We start from the raw sequence: 19337 nt of genomic DNA on the forward strand, positions 1-19337 counted from the left end.
AGCTTTGCACTGCTTGCCCTAAGCGGCAGATTTGCACTGCTTGCCCCAGGCAGCGGCTTTGCACTGCTTGCCCCAAGTGGTGGATTTGCACTGTTTGCCCCAGGCAGCAGCTTTGCACTGCTTGCACTAGGCAGCGGCGTTGCACTGCTTGCCCCAAGCAGCGGCTTTGCACTGCTTACCCCAGGCATCAGCTTTGCGCTGCTTGCCCTAGGCAGCAGCTTTGCACTGCTTTCCCCGGGGGCAGACTTGCACTGCTTTCCCCAGGCAGCGGCTTTGCACTGCTTGCCCCAGGCAGCGACTTTGCGCTGCTTGCCCCAGGCAGCGGCTGTGCACTGCTTGCCCCAGGCAGCAGCTTTGCACTGCTTGCACTAGGATGTGACTTTGAAGAATTGGATTTGACAGTAGCAGTCTGAGGTTTTGAGTTTGTGTCCTTCATTATCGAGTTCTAAAAAAGGTCAAGGAAGAGGCTACATTTCAGGAGATGTGGCAAATGATTCAGCATGCAAAGATCCAAGAGTAGCTCGAATTGTAACCTTTGTCCCAGGAGGCAATCCGTCCAGCTGCTCAGGTTTTTAAATGTTCGATAATGTTGAGTTCTGTGATCTATGTTTCTTTACTAATCTAAAACTGCAGTCCACATTTGGAACACAGATATATACCCTTTTTCTGATGCTTCATATAATGCTGCATACCTATAAGGTGTTCCAATTCTGCTAACTTTCAGGCAAAATGGACAAAGCAAGGCTTTTGTGTTCTCATGAACTGATCGAAAGTGGCTTTCTTCCTCCAAGAACAATGATGAACGACAGCTACACACCTGACAAGCAAAGGGCATTTCTTCTGGTTTAGGATTATCCTTCAAGTGTTGCAACAACACTTGTTCATTTTCATAAGATAGCTCACACATTTTACAAATTTTAGATGATTCACAAAGGGTATGGGAGCTTTCAATGTGACACTGAAGCTGAAAAGGAGTAGGCAACTGCCTACAGCAATGGCGGCACGTCGCGTGGCCTTCCCAGCTCTCACTGTTCTTCTTTTCAAGTTCCAGAGGATGTCTCATATGGTTCATGAACCTCAGATTATTGTTGAGCACTTCGGCGCAACGGAAGCATTTGAAAGTAGTGTGTGTCTTCTGCTCCTGCTTTACCAGCTCCAGGTCCCCATTGCGTTTACCATGATAAAAGCCATCGTTTTCAACATGATAAAAGTCGCTAACTCACATGATTCGTTTTCCTTCTTTATATGTTGGGGAACTTGGAATTTCAGTTTTAACCACTCCAGTGAAGAAGGCATTCATCATATCTGGACAACAGTACTTAATATGGTTCTTTAAAGGATCCAGGAGATTGAAGTGGATATTAGGCCTCAGGCCAACCTCCACCTCTTTGATAGACGCTTCCCGCGCCTCATCAACTTCCTTTCCTCTCCTGCTGTCCCCTCTTCTCTGTCCTCGGCTACCTTGCATCCACCCTCTCACCCTGCCCTCTCTCTGACTCCTTCTTCTTCACCTCCACAGGGCGTACCTCTGATCTGCGCCCCTCCCCGGAAGTCCTTCAAGGATGGCAACCTACTCCACATTGCCACTCTTAACTCTCGCTCTGCCGCCAAACATTCCTCTGATATCTGTCGCCTTCTTGAGGAACTGGACCTTGACATCCTCGGTCTCACTGAGACATGATTCACGGCCAGCTCTGTCGCCAGCTTTGACACACTCCTACCTGACGGTTGCAAGATCCTCTCCTTGCCCAGGCCCAACTGTGCTAGGGGGGTGTGGCCCTTATCTTCCCTGAGTGGATTCCTTCCACTGTCACTCCTACGCAGACCTACTCCTCCTTTGAATGCCTTGTCTGCCGATTCTCTCTCTCTCCTAGCCATTACCTTACCGTGGCTACTATCTATCGGCCACCTGGTCAAATTTCCCCCTTCCTCTCTGAGTGAGCTGACCTCTCCTTCTCACTCCTGTCCTTAACCACTCAACTCCTCTTTCTTGGAGACTTCAATATCCACCTTGAAGCCTCCTGTCCTCCCTCTAGACTCTTTTGCGACCTCTGCGACTCTCTCTCACTCTCTGTTCTCCCGTCTGGGCCGACCCATTCTGCAGGGCACACTCTTGATGCTCTGATCTCTTCTGACCTTCCCCTCTCTGTCTCTCTCTACTCCTCTCTCCTGGAGTGATCACTCTCTCCTTTCCTCCCACCTCACCCTCCCTACCCCACAGGCAAAGACACCCTCATCACTGCCACCCACCTTCGCGGTCATTCGACCCATGAAGCGCGAGTCAGTTGAGGCTTTCGCTACCACCTTCTCGCCCCCCCTCCCCCTTCGGCTGACTCCCACCCTGACATAGCCCTCTCCACTCTCCACTCTGCTATATCTGATACTCTTGATATCCTTGCCCCTGTCATGAGAATCCGCCTGAAGCCCAAAGCCAAATGTAACTCCTGGTATGACTCAGATCTTGTCAACCTTAAACGCAAGTGCAGGGTGGCAGAGAGGAAATGGCGTGCTTCATGTTCATCCTCTGACAAACTGGCCTGCCGCCTGCTCCAAAGGCAATACCGGCTCTCCGTTCTCACTAAGAAGAGAGCCCTTATCCAAGGCCGCATCTCTGCGGCATCTAACAATTCGGCCGAACTCTTTAAAATCTGCAAGGAGCTGGCCAACCCTGCTGAAGTCTCCACCTCTCCTGTCCCCTCCCAGGCCCTCTGCACAGCACTGGCCTCTCACTTCATTTCAAAAACTCAAGACATCCTGTCCTCACTCTCCTCCTATCACCTCCCCTCACCTATTCCCTGCTCTCCCTCTGGCCTTTCGGCAGCCAGCATCCTCCCTCCTTCTCTGCCTTTCCCCTTTTTTCTGCTGACGAGGTTTTGAGACAAGTCCGATCTATGAAAGTCTCGTCAAAACAGGTCCACCCCTGTTCCTCCAAAACTATCAAGGACCACATCGACTCCCTGGCGCCTGCCTTGGCCTTCTTCTACAATCACTCCTTCGCCTCTGGAGTCTTCCCATCCCCCCTCAAGCACTCCCTTGTGCACCCCCTTCTTAAGAAACCCTCCTCCGACCTCTCCTGCCCAGCTAACTATCGCCCAATCTCTATCACTCCCTTCCTGGGCAAGCTCCTGGAGAAACTGGCCACCTCCCAGCTTAATCTCCATGCTGAATCTGTTGGTAGTCTTCATGACCATCAGTCTGGCTTCAGAGCTGCCAGAAGCACGGAAACTGCTCTCCTGAACATCCGTGAGGACCTGCTCTCAAACCTTGACTCTAATACCCCTTGTGTTCTCATCTTGCTCGACCTCTCCTCTGCCTTTGACACTGTTAACTACACCATCCTGTTCAACTGTCTCTGTGATAACCTGGGTATCACTGGTCAAGCTCTGGCATGGCTGTCCTCCTTCCTCTCCAATCGACCCTCACAGGTCCAACTGGGTTCCTTCCTCTCTGACATCTTTTTCTCTACCTGTGGTGTCCCCCAGGGATCTAACCTCTCCCCCTGGCTGTTCAATCAGTATCTTGCACTTCTTGCTCACCACATAGCCGCTCTCTGTCCCAACTTTCAGTGCTACGCGGATGATACCCAGCTCATTTTCAGGCTACCCTCTGCCTTCTCTTCCACTTCCCTCATCTCTGACTGTCTTTCTGCTATCCAGGAATGGTGTGCCGCCAACGACCTCTGCCTTAATGCCAGTAAGACTGAGATTCTACTTATCGGCACACCCACTCCCTCCTTCCCTGCAGCTCTCTGGCCGGCCTCCCTTGGCCCTCTTCCTGCTCCTACCTGCACGGCAAAAAACCTCGGGGTCATCTTCGACTCCACACTCTCCTTCTCTCCTCACATCTCTGACGTCTCTAAGAAGTCACACTACCAGCTACACCTCCTCAGAGGTATCCTTCCTTTTCTCTCCTTCCCCCAGAAGCTCACTCTCTCCAGAGCTCTGGTTCTCTCTAGGCTGGACTACTGTAACAGTCTCTATCTAAATCTTCCTGCCTCTACTCTCCGCCCTTTGCAACTCATCCAGAACAGGACTGCAAGACTTGTCCTTGGCCTCAAGCCCAGGGACCGTATCTCTCCACAACTGAAATCACTACAATGGCTCCCAGTGGCTGCAAGGATTAAGTTCAAAACCCTCTGCATTGTCCATAAGGCCTTCTGGGCCCTTGGGCCGAAATACCTTCAACTCTCTCTTCCTAAATATCTTCCTTCTCGAGCCCTTCGCTCATCCACCTCCAACTACCTCAGGGTCAGCCGCTTCTCCAAGCAACGAGCTGGTGGTAGATCTCTCGCCGCAGCAGGGGCCTCCCTCTGGAACAGCCTTCCTGCCTCCCTGAAACTTTAGGAGAACCATCTCCGGTTCCGGAAGCACCTCAAAACCTTCCTCTTTGCCTCCGCTTTCTCTCCCTCTCTCCCCTGCTAAAATCACTGAACCTGCACTAAATCTGCAACTGGGCCACTCACCGATCTCATATCCTGGCCCAGCCACTCTTCCTTGCACTGCCTACATGCACTACGGGACTGTCTCTGTATCCTACAGCCCCTTCTCCTGGCACTTACCTTTGCACTTGCCACCAGCTGGCCCTATTATTTATCTCGTATTCTATTAACCATGTACCACACTTTCCTTGCACTTGCCACCAGCTGGCCCTATTATTTATCTTGTATTCTACTAACCATGTACTGCACTTCCCCTCTCCCCTTCCCCTGCACTTTTTCCCAGTCCCCCTACCCTTGCACTTGCCCGATCTGAATGACACCCGGCCTATTAGGATCGTTGTCTGTCTCCCTCTGTTCCTCCCCCCGCCTCTTCGCGCCTTGAAACACTTGTGTATAGGCGCTTTACAAATGCCATATCATATCATATCATATCATTACATTGTAATTGAGGCCTGCAGGCGATTTGGCGCGTTATGAAGAATTAAAATAGATATAAATAAATATATTTGGATACGCTTTAGGCAAAGGGGTCCGATTTTCAAATGGCTTAAAACAGCACTTGAACTTTTGGGGGAGGGTAATGTTGATTGGGGCGTGCCTAGTTTCACAGCAGGCAACGTAGAGGGGGAATTGCTTCTGTTGACTGCCTCAACGAGTTTTTACATTTTCGGGGCAACAAGGCTTACTTAGTTTATACCCGGGCACTTATTTACGAAAGTATTCTCCTTTAGACTTGCATCAGCAGTTAGAGAAAGCGTTTGGTCCGCTCAGATTTTGCTTTATTTCTTTTTGTTGCACACCACACATTGTGGATATAATCATTAATAACATTATTCGGCCATAGGGCCCTCAAAGTACAAACTAATACGAAACACAATAGAAAACATATATACAATTGCAATAACTCATTTTTCCATCCAACCTTCCCAGAGTAGTACAAATAATAATTTTAACCCTATGGCCTTTGCTATTGTTAGTAACCCATTGTCCAAGTCGTTTTCTGCGAGTTGCCAGGGTAAGGAAGCTTTCCTCACCCATTAACAGTACCGCAAGATCTTTTCCCCAGTGCTATCGCATTTGGGCCAGAGAGCAATGGGTACTGAATCCCAGTTCACATAGGGCGAGCATTGCTGTGATGGGGAGAGGCACTGAGTTCATCGTACTACTAGCTGCTGCACCGCGTCTTGTTCCAAATACCGAAAATACCGCTGGACTATCTTTCTTTTTTCTCTTAGTTCAATACATATAGAGTCAAGGACGGACCTCCTACCCCCCCGCCCCCATCACAGGGTAATCTTCTGCACTTTGTAATGTCATCCCGAGTTAGAGATGAACAACCATACACCACTCTAAGCCAGTGGGTACATTTATTAGTTAGTGACTCCCGGGACTCTTGATGGGCAGTGTTACCTTTGGGTACTCTGTGAAGAAATATAAGTCCCCCTTTATGGAACCCTCCCTTATTTCGGTATTTCACACATTACCAATTGTGTAATTTAGGGCTCTGGTAAATGGGTTCAATGGGGGTAGTTTAAGGTCTACTTGAGCTGCCCCTCCAGCTTGTTTACCATCTGAGTGTGTAGAACTGTGGTCCCCATCGGCTTGCCAACCTATGGCCTGCTTTGACATTTTTGAGAATTTTGACTGGTGGCTTGGAGTTTTCACTTGAGTACCCTGGTCGACTAGCGACCTGCGCTCCATCTGGAGTGGTGCTTTAATGTGACAGCACCACTCCCTGCTCCATTTCTCATCATCATTCATCTTTATTTTAACATGAACAGTGGCGTTGCTAGAGGAGGGATGGGGGGGGCTGGGGCCCCCCTGTGAAACCCTGTGCTCCCCCTTTGTGCCCCCCACTACCTAAAACGAGCAGTGACCATGTTCTCCCCCTACTTTTGTCTGTTCCCCCTACTTTTGTCTTTGCCCCCCTCTGTGCCCCTCCTAAATTTGATTCCTGGCGACGCCACTGTACATGAATACCATAAAAGTACAAAAATATAATAAAAAGACCAGTTAATTACATAGTTATGCATTAAAAACAGCAAAGAGGCACATTTTCATTTCATATATCACATAGATACAACCAGAATCAACAGAAATAAATGCACAAGGAAATATGTGACTTGCAGCGATATTTGGCAAGTCTACCCTTCCAACTACTTCCAATTGTCACATGGCATAGTTTACCATCGTAAAAGAATGTGAAGTCCAGTTATATAAAGTTCATTAATTTTTGTTGGAAACGTATATGCTTTCGTGAACACAATCACAGTCCTCTTCCTTCCTTTATAATGTTGCCCCTTACTCTCCATGGCAAGTCTAAGTAGCTTGCAACACAGTAATACACACTTATATTTTCATTGTTCCTAAATGGATGCAGCGCCTGGCCTGTACTGCAGATACCATAATTGTTGCATATTGTTTTTAGGTATTTGCCTCGTTCCACCCTATAACCTTGGCAAACTAACAAGAAATGGAGCACCATCGCCTTGGATAAACCACAAACTGGGCAAAGGTCATTCTCACTAGGATACCATTTTGATGTACAGTAAGACAGGTTCAATTGCGACAATCTAAACCTCAAGTAAAGGTTACGAGGCAATGGGGGAACAACATAATTGAGGTATGCTTCAAACCCAGATGTTAATTTGGAGTTCAGGTAAAGTCTGCCAGCAGCCACCTCTAAACAGTCGCTAGCCAGGTCAATCTCGAGCTGCCTTCGCAAGGCCACCTTGGCCTTCCCAGCATCACTCTGAGTTATTCTCTGTGGGCATAACCATAGGTCAACCATGTCCATACAAATCAAAAGTTTCTTTACATGTTGGAACCAGGGTAAGGACTTCCCACCCTCTGAGTCCAACATATGAGATACCCCCTCTCGGAAAATCTGTAATTCGGGGGTCAGCCATAATCTAAGCCAAAATAACACAGGCCGATACTGGACCTCTTTTTGAATTCATAATAAATGGGAGCAAAGGGACAACTTGTTGCAAGTCCGAGTAGCTTCTTCAGACATGTTCTCTAAGCCAGGCCTACGTTGTAACATTTTGGGCAGCCCCATATTTTTGCCCCATAAGTGGCTGCTGTTTTTTCCGTCAAGAACATCTTAATTACTGGCGAAACCGCACCCTGGCCATGCGAGTAGAAAAACCTTATGATGCCTCCACCACATTTCTCCATGGTCAGACTAGATTTTAATAGCTGGGGGGTCCAGTCTCCAGTCCATTCTCCAGTATCATTGAGTCTGACACCCAGGTAATCATAGTTATGTACGTTTTCAATTAGTGACCCATTCATAGTCAGCGACACTGGAATCAACCTTTTATGTCTGGGTCTAAAGACCAATGTTTTGGTTTTAGCCATATTGATCTCTGCATTTCATCACAAAGGCCTCCAGTGTAGTTTTGAGGCCCCTTACGGACGTTGATAGCAAGACAGCATCATCCGCAAAGCGGATGCCCCAATTTCGGAGGATCTAGACAGTTCAATTTTACTGCTCCATTTCAGATGAGAAGATACATACTACATTTTGGACTGCTTCTTCAACACCAAGATCTGAACTCTCCACTACAGACGCTGGGACCATTTGAGGGCCATCAGTAAATTTCATCACAATCTCATTTTCAGTATAGATATTCGGTTCTATTACAGTGAAAGTGGGAACCATCAGTGCATGGTCTCCTGGTCTCCTCCGAGCTCTGCTGTGACAACCCCTCAAATCTAGTGCTATACGTAACAGTGCTGGATACCATCTTCCTTGACCCACCACTCAGTGTGCTCAGTGGGTTGCTCTGTGGGCTATAAGTGAGTTCCTTGCTTCCACTTGCAAAATCATTTTTTGGTAGGATGACTTCTGCTTTGTCGATAGCAAGTTTGCCGTTCAGGGGCATCATGTCGCTCCCAAGGAAATGATTTATTTCGCTGATAAGTCTGCAAGCCTTGACAGTAAACATGATAGAACTACGGGCTGCAGGTTGATATTGCAGGGGTCACAGAGGGTACCTTGTGCCTGGGACGGGATTAGCATTTTGCATTTCACTTTGACAATTTTTCGTCTTGTTTTATCAAATGCCAAAGGTCTACATGGCGGGGTGCATGGTGAGCCGACCTCCGCCTGAGGGGCCAGCACTGCTGCCATATCGGATTTGAGTCAGAGAAGGTCAGGGAGGCAGTCACAAAAACAATGAAGAAGCCCTTGAAAGGGGTTAATAGGTAATGGTCCACAGTTCAAAGCAGATCACAGCTCGACAGGGCCCTCCTCCCGTTTCGACTTCTCACCTGGATAGGTGCTAGGGAACTGGCGAGTCTTAGCCTCACTGCACTGCTTGGTAAATCATAGATGCAGGGGATTAACGTTCTGCTCCTTCTCCCACAAAGAGCCAAACACCCTGCGGGAGCACAACACCTGCACACTTGACCCGCGGACTTCACCCTACGGGACACTGGCTGAACAGCCACAGAGCTTTTCATTGGTTTGTCTGTGGCTTGATAAACGGAAGAAACTGCCATAGTGCTAGCATTTGTGGGAAGAGGCTTGTACTCTGTACTGGCAGCCTTAAATGTGGGTATCGTACCTTTGCCCGGTGAGCCATTCTGCATGACCCTCTCGAAATTCTGCATGACCCTCTCGACGAGGAGCCAAGATTAACTCTGTTTACGTAGGACACCATGGAGGGGATTGCACAATTACCGGCACCGGTAATACCAGTAATTGCAGCATTTGTTTGCTGTTGGGGGCCTGATTTATCAGAAGGTCATGCCTGGAAGTAAGTCAAGGTCCACACCGGCAAACTTGTGTTTCCCCAATCCAGTAAAATTGCTGGTGCCAGAATTACCAGCAAGTTTACCAGCAATTTTACTGGACCAAGGAAACTGTATTGAAGCCCCAAGTCTGGTTGCAGTGACAGTTTTGGAGATGAAGAGCGAGAAGTTGTGAGATGGGTCGAAGATGACAACAAGGTTGTGAGCAGAAGCAGAATACGAAAGGTAGTTAGGAGAAAGGAATAAAACAGGGGAAGAGGAAGAAATAGCTTGTTTGGTTGGGAAGTTGAGAACTTCAGTCTTCATGGAATTGAGCATGAGCAAGTGAGATGCCATCCGGTATTTGATGACGTAGAGAAAGTTAGACATTTTTTACCATAGCTTGTCAAATAAGGAGGGAAAGGAGAAGACCTGAGCGTCATAAATGAAGAGTTGATAAGAGAAGCCGTAGGTGGAGATAAGGTGTCAAGAGCCGAGGTATAGAGAATGAAGAGAAGTGGACCGAGCACTGACCCTTAGGGAACACCAACAGTAAGTGGGGGTGAGTGGGAAGGTGAGGCTGTTCCAGGACACCTGGAAGTTTCAGGGAGAGATATGAAGTAAACCAAGCAAGGACCTTGACCCTGAAGTCTAGGAGACATAGTGTTGAGAGAAAGCCAGAATTATTGACGGTATTGAAGGCAGCAGAGAGGTTGAGAAGAATAAGAATGGATGAATCGTTAGCATGACAAGTGGAAGTGATTTAGTTGCTGACATTGAGGCGAGCTGACTCAGTAGAGTGCAGAGGTCGGCAGCCAGATTTGAAAGGATCCTGCAGGTTGTGGGTGTAAAGGAACTAAGTGAGTAGGTTGAAAACTACATGCTGTAGGGTTTTGGAATAGTGAGGTAGAAGAGAGTCAGGATGAAATTTGGCACGACAGTTAGGATTTAGGCCAGGTTTCTTAAGGATAGGGATGACAGTAGCGGGCTTGTAGGATGATGGAAAAGTGGCAATGTCAAGAGAGGAGAGTTGAAGAGGGAAGTAAGGTGTGGAACAACACTGCAAGCTATCGGTCTCACTCTCTGTGGGGATATAGGGTCAATGGGGTCACATGAAAAGTTAGCTCTGAGAATAAGGTGAAGAACCTCATCAAGATAAGTGGGGCAAAGGAAGACATTGTCGCAGGAGAGGATGGTAGAGACGGTGGAGAAAAGTGAGCTGGTGGGGGATAGAATGTAATTTGTGGGGGTATTTTGAATGTTGGAATTCTTTTGAACAAAGTAAGGAGCTAGGTCATTAGCAGAAACAATAACGAGCATAGAGGAGGGTTTAGTAGGTGAAAGAATTGAGTTAGGAGATGTGTGAAGGCGCCTAGGTTGAGAGGATTGAGACACAATGAGAGAGATGGAAGTCATGTGTGAGAGAGTCGAGAGCAAGGAGTAGTTTTGAAGAGCAGTCAGGCATAGTCGGAGATCCAAGGAGCTTCTAGATCTTTGCCAAGTGCAAAGGTTTTTCCTAATTGTTGCTTTCAGGCTGCGGATGGTAAGTGTAGATGAGAGGGAAAGAGAGACATAGAAGAGAATGATGCGTTATATGGCGCAGAAGCAGTTCAATAGAGGAATGGTAAGGGGAATGTGTGTGGTAGTACGGATGCATGTCTTTCGTCTGTACTTGCGTACAAAACAGCGCAACAGCAACTATAATTAATGTGTATATTGTAGTAAAATATAGCTTTTATGCGAGCAGCAATATTTATGCCTGGAGCTGTGTGGTCCAAAAAATAAGTATTGAGTGGGTGCACGATGGGCGTAATTTGGAGACTGTTTGCTCTATAGTTTATATGAAACCATTCCTGTATATAGAGACGTGAAAAAGCAAAAAGGCTTCCCATGTTCCCCTTTAATTATTTTGAGTAATATTAATGAAAGAAGAACTTTGCATTCCATGATGCAATATTTGTTTTAACACCTTACCCATGAATGTGTAACATGTCAGCCATTTTACCATGAAAGATATGTATTTGTTAAAACTTTATTTTGATATGTATGTTTTACGTTAACTAGCGTATTTTATCAGTATAACGATGGGTGCCAAAATTACCAACAAATACAGAGAAGCATGGATAGGTGTACAGCTCCTTTCACCCAAAGTCGGCACAATTTAGGAAAGCAGAGGCATGTGCCCAAGGTTAGGGCTGCAATTACATTTAAAAAAATCATGGCTTTATTGCACACTTCATGCCAGAGACCAGCCTCTAAGCGCAGCACCGGGATTCAAATTCATGACACTCTGCATTGTCTTACCCGAGAAACTAGTGCTGTCTTACTTGTAAGACAAAAGCGTTGCTCCTCAACTAACCTCCCAGCCCATGACTATATTGGGCCAGTGGGCTAGTAGAGGTGCAAGAAAGTGTGGGAGGGGGTTGGCAGGGATGGCTAAACCAGGCAAAATTTACGTTTGAATCAAGTTCACAGCAAAAAACAAAAGTACCAGCAAATATAGAGAATGGTTAACCAGAGCACAGCTCCTCTCATTCCAAGGTCATCAGCTATACTACGGAAGGCAGTTGGAAGTGTCAAGTATCAAAGCCAGGCTCAGGGGCACCCTAATGGGCCAATTAGCTAGACAAGGGGAGTATTGGATACAGTTGGGGGTGGTTAGACTGAGCTTAGAAGGCCTTGGCACTTACCAACCTTTGCCACTGTAGGCCTGCACTTACCCATTCTCTTTTTATTTTTTATGGATGAAAGTTCCCTAGCACTTCCTACTCTGGGCACTTACACCTGCTGCTCCCTCACGAGCATGGGCACCCCAGCACTTACTCCACCTGTCCCTTTTCCCCTCTCCTCTCTCTGCACTTGCAGGCTCTGTATGCTCACAAGGCCTAGTAGGGTTGTCTTTATGTTCCCTGTGGGTGCTTTGAAACACAATGTATTAGTTGTATAAGCGCCTAAGAAATGCCCAATAAATAAATAAATAAAGCTAGCTTTGTATCAATTTGTCAGCAAAATAAAGATCGATTCCATCAAAAGATTACATTTTAAGGGTTTTACCATAGCATTTTAAATTACTGCTGACTTCGCCTTAGAACATGTTAATGCATAGTATTTGCATCTGCTTGTGGTTATCAGCAAGACTCGCCCTGTTGAAAGCAGTCAAACAAGTTTCATTATCAGCTTACAATAATTGCCTCATCAACAACACCTACAATTAAAATGTCCAGCCGCTCTCACATGAAATACAACCCTTGTTTTACAACCTTGTACCAAAATACAAGTTTGACAACTGTGTTTCTGAGCAAATTCAAAGTTTGAAGGGCCTTTGTGCATCGTCAAAAAGTGGCTCATGTCCAGCACCTGCTTTTAAGGGTCCCACACCTTGCTGAAATTATTTTTCTCTTGGCACCTCCACTTAACATTGAGGTAAAAGGAACATAGCCTTTTGTGTGGGACTGTATTCTGGCAGTGCCTCGTATGGTTAAGATAAACCCAATTTGCATTGACATTTCCCAAAATTCCATTGCTAATAACTCTTGACTCGCTGTATGTATCTGGCTGACATTTTCCAAAACAAATGTCTGGCATGGGCCTCACACATACACTGCGAATATCGCTAGATGAATTTGAACATTATAAAAAATAAGTTGGTCACAAAATGTTGCAGATATTCCTTTTTCTATTTTGATGTAAACCCATCCAGTAATTTTGAACACATTTGAGAGAAGGCAGTGCCCTCAAACCCAAATGCAACTTTTATATATCTCGACTAGTGCAGTGGAACACTGAGGCTTTTCAGAAACAAAATCTGCAATTTTTTTGTTCGATGCAAGCAATTCCCATGGGAACCTGAAAACAACAAGGGCATAAAATGATATTTTGAGGAGGGAAAGGCATGGTTCCACATCAGGGTACAGAGTGGTAGAGGGAAAGAGGACCGAATAGTTATGTGACTTCTTTGCTGACGGCAGGAGAGCCTGATTTGAGTCAGATCCTTTTCATTTTACCACAGAAACACCGAAAGACGCAGTTAGAACAAAAAGCGCATAATCGGAAAGAGCGAGGGAAATTGGATAATAGGAAAGGGTCAGGAGGGATATATACAATGGGGGTGAGGCTGGGAAGACCTAAAACGCAGCAGGATTGCACATGGATTGAAGTAACTGCAACATGCTACATTACAGCAGGAATGATTTTTATGGCAACACAAGCCGCCATCATGGTGATCAACTGTGGTGATCAATTGCCTGTTAATGCAGGAAATTGCCATAGAAAACTATCATGGAAATGAAAGCTTAGAAACCGAACTCAGGTATTAAGCGCGTTATAAAAAAAACAATAAAATAAATTAAAAATAAATAAAGAAGGCGGGCGGCATTGACGAATGACCATTCCGAAGGCCTTTGCTGATAGACCATTGAACTATGCTCTTTCAGCCTAATTGTGGCAATGAGGATTGTGGATATTGTTGGTGGGTTCGGGTTATTTACTAGCGAGGGGCACATTGCCCACAGCAATAGCCTGGTCTTTTAGCCTAATTAGTGCAAAGTGGACAACGGCCATGGCCGGTGGAATCTGGTTAATTGTTTCAGCATGGGCAGTGGCTATGGCTGAATGCCATAGCCGGTGGGATCAGATTATTTACTTGTGAGGAGGAGAGGAGCCCCTGTCACCGACTATGGCCTGGGGCTATAGCTAGTGAGCCACAGTCTTTTATCCTAATTGTTGCAGAGTAGACAGTAGTGGCCATGACTATGGGCATTGGAGAATATATAGCATAGTAAAACCCTTGAAATTCAGTGAGAAATCTTTTGTTAAGAGAGGATTAAGATCAACCAAGATATCACAGAAAAACCTATAAAATACGATGGGTGTGGGACGTGACAACAATCTTAACTCAGTCACCTCCATTGATCAGCCCATGAGAATACATATGAGATTCAGTAAAAAAACTTTGTTAAAGGGACGTTATGGTTAAGTTGCGCTACTAAAAACCTATCCAATTCAGTAAAAAAACTTTGTTACAGGGACGTTATGGTTCCAAGTAAAACCGAAAAACCCTTGAAATTTGCCAGTTATGGTAAGCTAAGCAACTATAACTCGGCCACCACCATGCACTGCTAAGACTAACACCCAGGACATCAAAAATGACATCACAAATATCATTGAGGACATCACTGATGACATCACATGTGCATTTAGCTTTCATACAAGGGGTTGTGAATGTAATCTTGACAAAAAAGTATCCGAGATTATCGGGAGATGTGTAATAAACTACATACTTCATTACACAATATAGTGTTCTATAGAACATTCCATTGCAGTGCGCTTTCTAGTACAGGAACCTACTCATACAGAAATGTAGGTATTGGCTGTTAATTTTCCAAAGTTATATAAAGGAACGGTGAATACTTCTGTATCAGACTTTTCCGTACTGTGAAACATGTACTAATTAGCTAATAATGCATCACTTACTACATATTTCTACTAATACACACAAAACATAAATAGACTACAATGCATACACATATGGGGCTTACATATGGAGAGTAAAGTAAGGAAACAAGAGGCAGTATCATTAGCAGCTGTGTATAATCTACATGATTGTATTCACGCACAAAAAGGATTGCTGTGTTTCAGTCCTGCTTCTTCCCCTATATCTGTACATCATAATATGCAATTAAATTCTAACGAAAGTAGTGTAAGAACATGTGAGAATAGTAATATCTATAAATGTAATACCTTTTGAAAGTTAAGTTTCTGACTGTCAGTAAATAAAACCACCTGCCCTAGATATGCCAGTGAACAAAAAAGAAGGGGCTAGACATGTGATGTCATCAGTGATGTCATCAATGATATTTATGATGTCATCTTTGATGTCCTGGGTGTTAGCCTTAGCAGTGCATGGTGGTGTCGCGAGTTATGGTTGCTTAGCTTACCATAACTGGCGAATTTCAAGGGTTTTTCGGTTTTACTTGGAACCATAACTTCCCCGTAACAAAGTTTTTTTACTGCATTGGATAGGTTTTTTTAGTAGCGCAACTTAACCATAGCGTCCCTTTAACAAAGTTTTTTTTACTGAATTTCTTAGGTTTTTAGTAGTGCAACTTAATCATAACATTTCTTTAAGAAAGTGTTTTTACTGAATATACATTTTCATAGTGTAAATGTGATAGATGTGTACTAGGGTTCCCTTACTTTATGTACAAATAACCTAGAACATACCAAACACGCCGCCAATGATTTTGATGTCCGCGGACAGTCACGGACGACATCAACACTACCCAAACATGCAGGGTGTATCTGAAATTGTTCTATCATATCATATAAACAGTACGCAAGTGGCATCAAAAAACACTCGGGCGAAACTTGACTCCAACTATGCTAGCTTCCATATTGCCGACAATACTATACTCGTCCAGAAGAAAGTCAAGACCCTGGGCGTCGTTCTTGACGAAGAACTCTCTATGAAGTCCCATGTTTCCAGCATTAAATCTAGCTGCGGTTTTATAAATAAAAGAGCAGGCTATATTTGACCATTTATTTTGGAAGAAAACTGTGCCCTTCTGTCCACTGCATTGATCAATTCTAGATTGGATTATTGCAACAGCCTCCTAGCGGGCACCACAGCCTCCAACATCCAATCACTACAAGTGGCTCAGAATAATGCTGTATGTAATATCTTCAATCAGTCCTGTCGTACACACATCTCCACTTTTAGGAAAAAACTTCACTGGCTTCCCGTTAAACATCGGATAACGCACAAGATATTGACCACGACCCACAAATGCCTCAGCCTCTGTAGCCCTACTTACTTGTCAGCCCGCATTAGCACTAAATCCAACGCGAGGAACCTTCGTTCATCCTCTGCCACTATTCTCAAGCATCCAAAACACAGGACAGCCAAATTTGGAGGTACCACTCTTGACGCTCAAGGTCCCCTTCTATGGAACAAACTCCCAACCAGGATGCGGCAGATCCAGGACTACACTATATTCAAACGTGCTGTAAAAACCCACTTCTTCAATCTGGAATAACTCCTTGACCCTTCTTCTTTCTCTGCCATGTGTGTCTGTTTGTTTTGTCCAGTTTTATGTGCGCCCTGAGGCCTACGGGCATGTTGGCGCATTACAAGAATTAAAATAAATAAATAAATAAGTTGGAAAATCAGCACATATACACATTATAAATATTATTAAATAAGCAGTGGAACCTACATATTTAACACATCAACCAGCCATTGAAATATGATATGTAATAAAATGAATTATATCATAACAAAAAAGACATACCTCCAACATAATTACCTCGCAGAAACTACAGAGCTAGAAGCAACAGTACACCTAAACAACACAACAAATACAACTTACCAGAAACTAGTAAGTAAACTTCATTTTTTGTGTAGATAGCTTTGTGTGTGAGGTACAGTATAATTAATATATTTTTGTTTTTCACACAGAAATGTGCAGTACTTTGGAGTGGCTGGAAGAACATTTTCCACACAGGGAAATGTCTGAAGACAGTGATAATAATGGTAGACACTTGTCTATACAAGGAAATTAATAATCATTACCTAATGTGTACTTAACATATACATGTTTATTTTTTACAGACCATACAAACATTGAAAATGTGACTCCAAAAGATACAATGGAAATGACTCTCGAATGCATTGAACAGAAAGTAGACATGCTAAAGGAAAATTTCAATAGTTTGAAACAGTTAGTAGAGGACCACATCAAAGAAAAAATTAAGTACCATTGTCCCACCTGTAACTGTGCCCCCTCTCCATGTCCTAGTGAAGTATCCCCAAACCGTGAACAACAAAATAGACGTTTTGATGAGACTTTCAACCCTTCATCCCCTCCCATCCATCCTCTCCAAACCCTTAAATCCCCTATTTTTGTATCAGTTTCTACTCCCCCCTCTTTTTCATAATTTGTATATATGTATATAATTAAAAAAATGTTATGTTTCTTGTGAAGAAATTCTTTGTGTCTTATTTCTTTTTTTAAAAGCAGTTAAAATGTCTGCGGACAGCGTGCCTGTCGGGCCTGTCCGTAATTAACAAAATGTAGATGTCCTAAGGACACTACACCTCTCCGTACCATTCACAACCAAGATGGAACTGTTCTTAGAACAAACCAGCTGTTAAGGAGGTCCATAAATCAACAAAATGGAAGTGTCCTAAGGACACTATACCTCTCTGCACCGTTCGCAACCAAGATGAAACTGTTCTTAGAACACACCAGGTGTCCGGGTTGTCCGTAAATGAATAAAATGGAAGTGTCCTAAGGACACTATACCTGTCCGTACCGTTCGCAACAAAGATAGAACTGTCTGTAGAACAGGCGTGGTGTGCGGGATGTCTGTGGTGAAACAAATTGGAGGTGTCCTAAGGACACCATAACTGGCAGTACAGTCTGCAGAACATCTACGCACATGTGCACCATACCCGTAAGTCCTGCGAACATCGCGGCTGTCCGTAACTGTCCGTCTCGCTTATGTCACACTTTTAATTAGTTTCAGGACCCAAACACTGTCCGTAGACCACTCGTGCACATGCGCACGACCGCTCCTATGCATTTGCTGGCCTACGGACATCCGTTCTCTTCACGGACGTGTTCCCAATGTCATCATGTGACCGCACCCACGCTGAGGATGTGTCCTAATTTGCGGACTCTGTCCGGATGCCCAACATTTTAAAATAATTTATCCAGACAATCCTAAATATTGTACTGTAAAAAATCACCATTTCACATGTCCCAGATAATGGCCCTGGCTTTCCACATATTTTTTGTAACTTTTGGAAGGCTTTTGAGTGTTCGATATGGTCGGGAGGCGCATCCCTCCACCCCTATAAAAGGCCACATCTCGAGCTGATCTTCATTGTACTTCTGGCTATTGCAGATTGACTTTTGCTGCCTTTAGTGCTCTAGTTGAGATTACCGCATCAACCCTAATGGCATCCATGGCTGCTGTTACTACATCAGTCTCAGCACCAACCCCAAACCCTCCACTACCACCACCTCCCCAAGGGCCTGCAGAGGGGAACACGCGTGAGGATGTAGAAAGCGAGGATGAAGAGGATGAAGAGAATGAGTTGGAGGAACTCCCTACTACCAGCACTCGCCGGGAGTCTTGGGTGTGGCGGTTGTTTACCGTTTATGGTAACGTACCAAAAGCACGTGCAGACAGGGTCACCTGTAACAAGTGCAAATTGGTGCTGAATTGTGGGAAAAGTAGTTTGACAGCTTTGGTACGACATCCATGAAGCAACACCTAACTCGTTTCCACGGTGCGGACATTCTCAAGGTCGTACCTTGTGAAGAACATAGTAGGTTGAGTTTCTCCACAGCATCCTCCGTTTCTGATCCTCTCACCACAAGAGACACTCCTGTGGGAGAGCGCATCCCTCCAGCTGCTTCACAAGCCATTTGCAATGCTGTTGACCCTTACCTTTCGAGGGTCACAATATTGTCTATGTACTTGCGATGCAGTACTCTGCAGGGGGGAGAGTCTTCGAAAGTGCTTTCGAGACTACGGTCATGGACCACCAGAAGACCTGCTACCTACCTAAATAAGGCCCACCCTACATCTTCCTCTCTCCACCTGCCCTTTCTTATCCCTGTGGTTGGTGTCTCTTCCTTACCCTCCTTTCTCCTCCTCTCCTAGTGTGTCGTGTGTAAAAAAGCCCCAAAAAAATATAAAAGAACAAAAATCCACAAACAAAAAGGCTCTTTCCAGAGCAGCCTTTCTCACTTTAAAAATAGAACTAACAAATAAACAGTGCAGGCCCCTACGCATTTTTTAAAAGTCCACGGACAGTCCTAGAACAGATAAAATTTTGAGGTGCTGCCCTAGCAAAACCAATGCACCTTTCTGTGGGAGTAAGTGGTGGCTCTCAAAAGAGCCTTTTGGTGGTGTTTTGTGTGTTTGAAAAACTTGGATTCGTCAACATCTAATGCAAAATAGGTGACTATAATTCCAAGAAAGGTCGCAATGCATTTTGTACATTTGTAAGAAAAATCTGATTGCCAGCATATGTAAGATGGACTCCATCTCTGCGAAAAATGAATGTGCTACAAACATAATATTTTCATTGTGGAAAGAGGACATGCCAACATCTCTTAGAAAGGCACAAACAACCTTATTGACATTG

The 19337-nt window shown here is 44.9% G+C and overlaps 1 pseudogene; it reads right to left on the bottom strand.

Moving 5' to 3' along the window:
- Positions 1–467: 467 nt before the first annotated feature.
- On the bottom strand, positions 468–8331 carry LOC138515180 (zinc finger protein 280D pseudogene; annotated as a pseudogene).
- Between the last annotated feature and the right edge of the window lie 11006 nt (positions 8332–19337).

This window comes from Ambystoma mexicanum, chromosome 6q, assembly GCF_040938575.1.
Source record: "Ambystoma mexicanum isolate Mex_15411 chromosome 6q, UKY_AmexF1_1, whole genome shotgun sequence".
NCBI classification, from domain to species: Eukaryota; Metazoa; Chordata; class Amphibia; order Caudata; family Ambystomatidae; genus Ambystoma; species Ambystoma mexicanum.